Source organism: Tympanuchus pallidicinctus, unplaced genomic scaffold, assembly GCF_026119805.1.
Source record: "Tympanuchus pallidicinctus isolate F22 unplaced genomic scaffold, pur_lepc_1.0 scaffold16, whole genome shotgun sequence".
NCBI lineage: Eukaryota > Metazoa > Chordata > Aves > Galliformes > Phasianidae > Tympanuchus > Tympanuchus pallidicinctus.
In genome coordinates this window covers 16352427-16361463 of record NW_026294679.1, presented here as the reverse complement: position 1 = coordinate 16361463, position 9037 = coordinate 16352427, and the positions used below count along the sequence as shown (strand labels likewise).

The 9037-nt window shown below is 42.9% G+C and overlaps 1 long non-coding RNA gene across 1 annotated transcript; it reads right to left on the bottom strand.

Annotated features, from left to right (window-relative positions):
- Positions 1-732: 732 nt before the first annotated feature.
- On the bottom strand, positions 733-8671 carry LOC128077740 (uncharacterized). The gene is made up of 4 exons (XR_008205161.1): positions 8604-8671; positions 5220-5279; positions 4349-4430; positions 733-815 (listed from the first exon to the last, which is right to left on the bottom strand). It is a non-coding gene; the product is annotated as an uncharacterized LOC128077740 (long non-coding RNA).
- Between the last annotated feature and the right edge of the window lie 366 nt (positions 8672-9037).

The following is a 9037-nucleotide window of genomic DNA, read 5'->3' as shown; positions in this document are numbered from 1 at the left end:
ATAAATGCAAATTTCAGAGCAATAAACTCAGACCTGTTTCTGTAAATGGTAAGGAAATCAGAGTAGACCAGTTTGTTTTCTTAACGTTCATAGCATGTCAGTTGACAGAGTCAAGATCAAACCAAACAAAATCTATAGACTGACTTGAAAACTGAAGAGACAAATGTAAAGAGTAGTTCATTTCTTGTGCTGTCTGAGCCTTGCTCTTACTTATTGGATCTGACCGTGTGCAGTGCCTGTCAATTGCTGCTTCCTCTCTGTATTTGTTAGAGCTACTCTATGGGTTGCAGTCACGCACAGGGGAAGATCAAGAGGGAGCTTGTGATGGCTCTTCATCCCAGGGCAGGTGCTTGCAGGGAGATTCCTGTTGCACCTGGGTACTTTCTAGTATGGTAGCACTTGCTCACAGGTGACATTATAAATAAATATTAGCAGATTCATAGTATCATAGAATCATTAAAGTTGGAAAACATCACTAAGATCATCTAGTCCAACCAACAACCCACCCCCATGATGACATCTAACCATATCCCTCAGTGCTACATTCCAATAGCTATTATCTGGAAGAAAACAATGAACCCCACCTTGCTACAAATTCCTTCCAGGCAGTTAAATGACAACAACAAAGTAAATAGTCATAACACTATTCTTTCTTGCTGTAAAAAAGAAGTAGTTGCAAATATTGCCTGGATTTCAATGTGCAGGAAATAGACAGTCCCGTGCTTACAGATTGTGCTGAGCATGTAGCTCCTGACTCTTCAAATTCAGCAGCCTCCTCATAACCAGCCCATCTCTCTTCCAGCAGAAGCAGACCACTAGAAATATGTAAAGAAGATTCTGAGAGCTTGATAACGTGTGGTGAATCAGCAAAGAAAGGAGGCCCAATAGCATCGGAGAGCTGACAGTCCATCCATAGTACAACACACCACTGGGATCAGCACAGTAAGAAATTTTAGACTTTACCAAAGATTTTGGTGCTTTATCTCTGCAGAGTTGTAAAGAATCAGCAGAAACCTTGCCAAAGGGCTCTGGCTGCTCCAACCCTGCTCCGGGCTGGCTTCCAGGAGAAGACATCTCTGAGAGCACAGACTTCTAGTGCCTCGCAACTGGGAGTGCTGGTGGCTGAAGGGGTCACACCACACTTCATTTCTGTAGGAATTCTCCTAAATTACTTCCACTAGCAATTATTTTAAGTGAATTGCTCATGCAAGCTCAAGCAATATGTTAGAAAAGCAGATGTGTCTTCTCTAGACACGCTTGTGAGCAGAACAAGAAGGGACAATGAGAAAAGGCAACGCAGTGCAGGGGCATTCAGCATCTGGTGGCCATTTTGCTCATTTTTGTGGCTGTGTTTCAGCAGCTGCAAGTTGGATGGATAGTAGGATATTCAGGTTGCATATTAGGATACACTTCTTCTTAGGAGTGGTAATGCACTGTCACAGGCTGCCTAAGGAGGTGGCGTTCAAGAAATGTGGAGATGAGGCACTGAGAGACATGGTTAGTAGGCATGGCACGGGGTGGGTTGATGGTTGAACTAGATTATCTTAGTGGTCTTTTCCAACCTTCATGATTCTATGATTCCAAGCCTTCCAGCCCTACCAGCTTGTTTTGCTACCAATGACAGTCTCACAGCGTATCAGCATGGATTTTGTCTCAGCCCTCCCTCCTTCTTTCTTTTTAGCAAACAGGCTTGTCCCGAGACTAAGTCCTGACCCTGTGTCTGAGTGGTGAGGGGCTCTTCATGTCTCCTGGGCTGATCCTTTATGGGAGGATATTTGCCAAAGTCTGAGCAATCAGGACCACAGGATGAAAGCTGAAGATAATCTAATTTAATTCCTCTGAAAGCAAATGTTTAAAGAGCTCAGATTCACAGGTCCTGAGCAACTAGTAAAACATCTAAAAAGTCCAAGGGGAGCATACTTGGCCAAGTTCTGGTATTGGTTATACAGCATAAATCCAAAACAAGCCCACAGACTTTGTCTTCCATGTCATTAAATTCATGTACCTGAAAATATTTAGGCCTTTCTTTTTTTCTAGATGAACAAAATGACTTGCAGTTCTTTGGACCTGATTCTCCTTTGCAGAGCCTGGTGTGTATCACAGGTGATAACACATAGTTGTACTAGAAACAAGCTCTATGTGAGAAAGGAATTGAGCATTAGGTCAATTTCTTACACAAATACACTGCTTTGGGAACTATGGTTTTCACAGATATATTAGATTCAGGAGACAGATAAGGTAAAAAAAAAAAATAGATTTTTCTCAGTGTAAATACAATTACATTAAGAACTATTCCTTTGACTCTTGTTTTGGTGAAATACTGTGCCAATACACACACTACATAGCAAGGACTAGCATGCCCATGTTGTATAGATTCTCTTCTCTGGTGGTCTGGTTGCAGGGAAGATGGGTGCAGTTCTCAACACAGACTCCTTTCTGAGCCCCACAGAAGGTGGTTCTGTGATTTTTCAACAACTTCTGAGACCCCAAATATTGTGCTAATCAGAGCACAACACACCTTTCCTCTACTCACCTGGCTCTCACCAACTTTTTTTCCTGATGATGTTGAGGCAGTACTCTGCACCCCGCGCAGCTGCTAAAATTAAAATAAGAGGAAGAAGCAAGCTGCAGAGGTTTAATGCAAAACAGGCAGCATGACCAAAAATACCACATTTATAGATTAAATCTTTAGCTTAATTCAGATCTGTTGCAGAACAGCCCCTGAAGGGAAATGTATATAAAAGATTCATCCAGGTTGGCTGCTGAATGTATTTCTTTCCACAGTTTTCAGGTACTGGCACTGCCAAAGCATTATGGCTGGGCACTCTCCTGCCTTCTCCTTCCAACAACTGAGGCTCGCTGCTGCTAGAGACAAAACCCAGCAGCACCATGATGACTTGCCCTCAGTGTTTCATAAGACAAGATGGTAAAATAGGCCTACTCCTTAGTCCCTCCTTCCCAAACTATGGTCTGGAGAGACTGCTAGAGCCAGTTAAAACAAAACAAAACAAAAAAAACCACACCTCCTTTTCCTGAGAATTATTGATGCTTTGCCATTGGATTCCATAATTAACTGACTCAGGGGAAGTTAGAATATTGTATTTTTGCAGGAAATATCCTTCTGCAAAAAGTTACATTTGATTTGAGAGGGTGCTCCACTTCAAAAGACAGAAAAAACCTACTTTTCATGTTGCTGTATTGTGTTATATTATTAGATTATATTTGAAGCTGAGAAGTCAAAACAAGCCATTTTATCTTATCACTACGTTTCAATGTTAAGAAAGTGAAACATCTGAGCATTATTGGATGGGACTGAAAGGGTCATCTTGGAGCATTTTTACTTTCCTATTGGAGGTTAACCGGCACAGCCATGTTCCCACTGAGTGCTGGGATTCCAAGGAAACCAGTGTAACAACAAAAATTTCATCCGGGTCTGATTGCTAAAGAGCAGAAAAATAGTCCTCCCTCTTGCCTTTTTGCTACCCTGGATCACACAGGATGAGCACTGCTATTTGGAATGAGCCTGGGCAGATCCCACAGAAAGTACATGAAGGTGCCTTGGGACAGAGGTGGAGAAGCAATACAGAAATCAGGAGCGATTCCTCCACATGAAAAGTACACTTCACACAAGGACCGGACAGCCTTCAAGTTAAAATGAAAGTTAATTTTGTTACTATTTCCTTTTAGGGAAAAAAAAATCATAATTGAAAGATGTCAGACGAATTAGACCTTACTCAGTGCCTATCCAAACTCCCAGATCCTTCTTCATGCTTTATGAACTGGGCAATGTGAATCATAGAATCAAATCAAGGCTGGAAAAGACCAAAAAGATCACCTAGTCTAACTGTAAGAAGAAACTATAAACGGCATAAAGTATCCTTGGCTTTCATATTCTGGTGCCATAGATGGACCACAAAAGCAGCACAGAACAGAAAACCCAGAATGGCGTGGATTGCTGGAACTGCAATGGCTCTAAGTCACTCTGACACACAGTTATCTGATAATAAGAACAGAAAAAAAAAAAAAAACCAAAACAGTTTTGTCATTTACTGACAGAATTCTTTCCAAATTCTCCATTCCACAAGAAAATATTACACTTCTTCAGTCTTAATTCAGAGTAAAAACAAGAACTAGAGTATTAGGAATCTCCTTCTTTCTCCTAGCTGAAAGTCTCAGTTCTCAGCAGCTCTGCTGAGCCCTCTGTGGGTTTTTAGAAATGGAGTAGAAGCATTGTGCCATTTGCTTCTGTGTCCTGTGAGGCTTCTTTAAGAGCGTCCAGGTTGCTCATTGCAATCAACTACCCTTTATTTACTGAGGCTGAGGGAAACCAAACACTGGAGATACTCACATCATGAGCGTCATGTTTTTTTTGCCTTCTCTTCCAAGGTAGCTTGATTCCTGATGGCCAGATGGCACTCCCAGATACACAGCTATAAACCAAGAGCATTTCACCAATGTCAAAGTGCAGAATCAGGCCCTTCTATCTAAGACACAGTATTGCTGGGGACGTGGCTGTGGTCTTCCATCTGTTTCCAGTTAGCTGCTGGCACTAGGAAAGCCCTGAAGTCACCATGGTCTCTGGGCAGCAGATAGAACTTTTGTTTTTGCACAGACAAAAGGCAGAGCAGGCCAAACCAACACAACGTATGCAAGCACTGGGGAGCCCAATGAAAAGCAATAAAGAATGTCTGAAGTCAGCAAGAAGTAGCGTGGCAGCAGGAAAGAGAAAACTTACAGCAGTTAAAAGTGAGGAAGTAGGGAGTGGAAGAGGAAGAGTGGAGGAGCCAAGATGGCCTGATACCCAATGCAGTGATACCCAGAGTGAGCTCTGCTGAGGCTCATATGGGAGCAGGCCACAAGGAGCAAGTTGCACAACACTGAGCTGCTCACCTCCTGCCTGGAGCCATCCCTCCCTAGGCTTTATCTCTGGTAACAGCATGACTGGGAAACCTTGCTACTCCTTGACAATTCTCTGCCATCTTTTTACACTACTTTACCCCTCCAATGAGCTGAAATACTTCCTGTTAACCAAGCCATGCAGATGGTGTGAAGTAAATGTGATACTAGATGATCTGTATTTCTTTACTTACTTGACATCCCATCCCATGGCCAGTGTAATGATTCTTCAACACCCAAAAAAGAGATAAAGACTTGCACTCCTTGCAACATGCATATCTGACAGGAGCCCAGCAGAGCAAATATCCAGCCATGAAACTTACCAGGTAGGGATACTATCATTCTGATTTGCACAATTCATGCACAATGGAACCTTAACACAGCTACAAGAAATACCACAGAGAAAGACTCAGACCAGGAGATGGGATACAAGAACAGGAGAGTGTAGACTGAGCATAGATTTTTTTCCACAGGCAATTAGGAGAAAATCTAGAACAGCTAGGCTGAGGACATGACTGAAAGTGAACGTGAGGATCTTAAGCCTGAATGTGGACACTGAGCCCAATGGTTGCCATCCAGCTGCCTTCATGGCTGAAGTTCCATCATACAGAATTTGATTCCTGTTTGCCTTCATAACATTCAGATTTTTAAAGAAAGAAAATATTTCCTCTTTCCCTCATGCTTTTCCAAATATTTTTATGCAGAACTATTTTTTCCTCATGCTCTGCCCTGTGGAAAGACTCTAATTTAGAAAACATGGGCCTAGCCATACAATGGGGCTTGGCATTTGCTCATGTAAATAGTCTTCCCTCTTCACAGGAATTGTAGTGTGTAATCTGAAGTATTTTATGTGCTTCTGTGGTGCTCAGAAACAAACAGCGTGTGCTGGATATTAAACTTCTATAGATTTTACATATAGTTGTGGCACTGTGTGCAGCACTGTGTCAAACAGTTTGGTTATCTGGTGGCTTGGATTTTGTTACATTCTAATCATCATTAGTAAGTCCTTTCTTCAGCTCCTCCTCTTCTACAGTCAATGCACAGACACATTTCACCACAGTCAAAAATCTTCTTCCAGGCACTGCAATAAATCACAGTGCACATTAGACAATGGAAGGGATCACAGATCTTTAGGGTGGAAAAAAAAAAAAAAAAAAAAAAATCAAGTTTTTGAGGTTTCAGTCAGCTACAGCAGCATTTTAAACCTCTGTCCTGTTCTTAAGATGTGTTATTCCACCATTTGACAGCTTGTGGTAAACTCTGCTCTCTGTTCAAGCTGGATGAGGGCCAAAATAGTGTGGTCTGGGTCTACCAAAATCCTCAAGCACCTTCCTGGTTGCTTGAGTCCATCACATCAGGGTTACATTGTCTAGTCATTGGCAGGAGGAAGGAAGAAATAGGAGATCACCACTTTTCCTAGACAGCTTCTGCAAGGAATGGCTGGAGAGAAGAGATGGAAGGAATGTAAACCAAGGACATATTAATGTGCCAAAGGGTGGTGCTGCTGTGGCAGGCAATGAAAGACAGATTAAGCTGTCCAAGCAGTGGAACAAGCCCAAGAGCATAAGCTGAGCATGCAGTAACAATGTTCAGGCTGAAAGGACTCCAGATCCTGATCTGACAGAGTGGACGAAAAAATGACAGAAACAGAGATATTCCACCACCTCTCTCAGAGGTGGAAAACGAACCAGTAGCCAGAGAGCACCAACAAGGAAGACAAGCAGGTGGGCAGAGAGCCCACCAGATGACTTTGAATCACCAAGACTTATCACATGAGCTGCAGCAATTAGAATTGGGAAGCAAGAGGAGATCCTCAAAGATCCAGAGGACAGAATGGAGGACCAATAAGAGACAAAGGAAGAAGCTCAAGGATTTGCTAGAAGATCACCAGTATGAGCACTCCTGACAGAGAAAACCTTTTGAGCAAGATTTGTTCCCAGATCAGGGGTGCATGGATCAGGACCAGGGCTTCAGCTTTACCTCTCTGCCACACCTCTGCTTCTTCAACTGGAGGGTAACCATTGTGACAAAAAGCAAAGACATTTTACCCCAAAGTTGTCTCCTGTGTAACAGCAGGAGCCATCCTCAGCCTCAGCTCAAGCAGAGTTGGGATGGCTGTTGTACTGGTGTTATTAATCATACACAAGCTGAGGAATGCTCCCTTGGAGCCGGGGCTTTCTGCAGATGGGTTTCCAAGGCCAGAAGAATCATTAGCTCATCTGGTCTGACCCCATCTATAACAGAGGTAAGAGTATTTTACCCAGTATCCCCTGGGAGTCCATCAGGCTCTATGTGGTGAACACCAGAGCAGTGCTTAGCACTGCTCTGAAGACATAGGAAGAAAGGGGAAAAAAAAAAAAAAAAAAAAAGTCAGGGCTTTCCCCTTCTCATGGGGAATTTGTTCCAAAGGCTAATCAGTTCCACACTTAGAAATCTGTTTTCAGTTTGAATGTCTCTGGCTTCAGCTTCTAGACCTTGCTTTTTGTTTTCAATTTTTTTTTCCCCTCATTTCTTTGCTAGTCTCAAAGCTACTTATTTGTTTTGTCTGAAATACTCTGGATGAATTAAAAGTAAGTAGCTTTACAAAACAGGAAGACGTTTACCAGAAGCTAGGAGTGACCTTCATCATGTAGCATCATAGCAGCTCTTAGGTAACATCCTCAGCACTTGGGCTATTCCAACAGAAGGAAGTGCTGCTGTTCTTTTAACAGTTTTCCCACTCCACTCTTCACTTATGACACAACTTGATGCAGAACAGAGAGCTGGGGAAAAAGATGGGCTTTTCAGCCTCCTATTCAGCCTTGTTGGGCTCCACCAAGCTCCAATCACAGGGCACATACCTAGTTTTGAATCTCATTGCCCAGTAACAGCAATGCCAGATAAGGCATGATAAGTGGCAAGTGGGGACCTCTGATAACAGATTCTCAGCACGTAGCATATCTGATTGGGCTAAGGTAGGAAGGACACAAGAGGAAGGCATAGGAAGAGATGGTGCTTCTTTTCTGTAGGTACCCGGAGGAGTTCTGGATTAAAGTTGTTGCTTGTTTCCTCTCACCTTTTTGAATCTCTTGAAGACTCTGATCCTTACAGCAGCCTTTTCCAGGTACCTGCTTAGAATTCAGACTGCCAGGCTGCCATCTCCCACAGCTAACAAGAGATACCTTTGCTCTTCTCCACAGGCTGCTTCCTTGTTCTCCTTTGACTCTCCTCTGTTCACTCCTTTGTTCTCCTATTTTGATTTCTTCTCACAACTGTCACCTCCATCTCTTGCAGCATCCTTCACTTTCTACAAGTCCTTATCTTTCTCCTTCTTTTTCCTGATGTGAGTTCCGTGCCTTTTTCTGTTTCCACTGTCTCAAGTCTCCTGTATTTCACCTTGCACATCTACTCTATCTCCATCTTCTTTAGACTTATCCTCACCCTTGCAGAGATCACTTCTCTAGCTCACTCCTTTTCATTTTACCCATCATAAAGCTGTTACCCTCTTCTCCTTGCTCTACCCATTTCACCTACAGCATCAAGAGAACTGTTTTCCCTTGTCATAAGCATTCTTTAATCCTGCAGCATTAAAAAAAACAGAGGAACTGGTTGTAATGCAACAGAAAGTACAGCAATGACAATAGTGCAGCAAGGTCCCAGGCTACAAGAGAGGATTTGCTCAAATGCAACAGCTGCAGGCACAGAAATAAAGTAAGGAAGTTACTTACCTTCTAAAGGCCTTAGGCACACAACAATTCTCAGCATAACACCCTTGCCCCCACTACTGCCCTTAAATGAGGTCTGGGAAGGGTGAAGCCAGGATCCACCAAGTGCTCCTGTCACTCAGGTGTACTGCATACACCTGAGTTCCCCTGGGTTGGTTCTGCCTTCCTTCCAGGTGCTCAATCACTGGTTCAAGCTGTGACTCAGCATTTCAAGTGCACCAGTGAAAAAGGGAAGCAGCAATAGCATGAAAGACACATAAACAATCAACAAGTTTTCTTTCTCAAATCAATCTCATTGCTTCAAATTTGGAGACAGAAACTCTTATCACACTTTTCTAATGACCGTAAATCCCATTCTGCAACCACCTTCCCCATGTGTCTTATCCTTCAGGCTCTGCAAAAAGACAATCTGTGAGGATGAGTCTGTGTGAAACTTT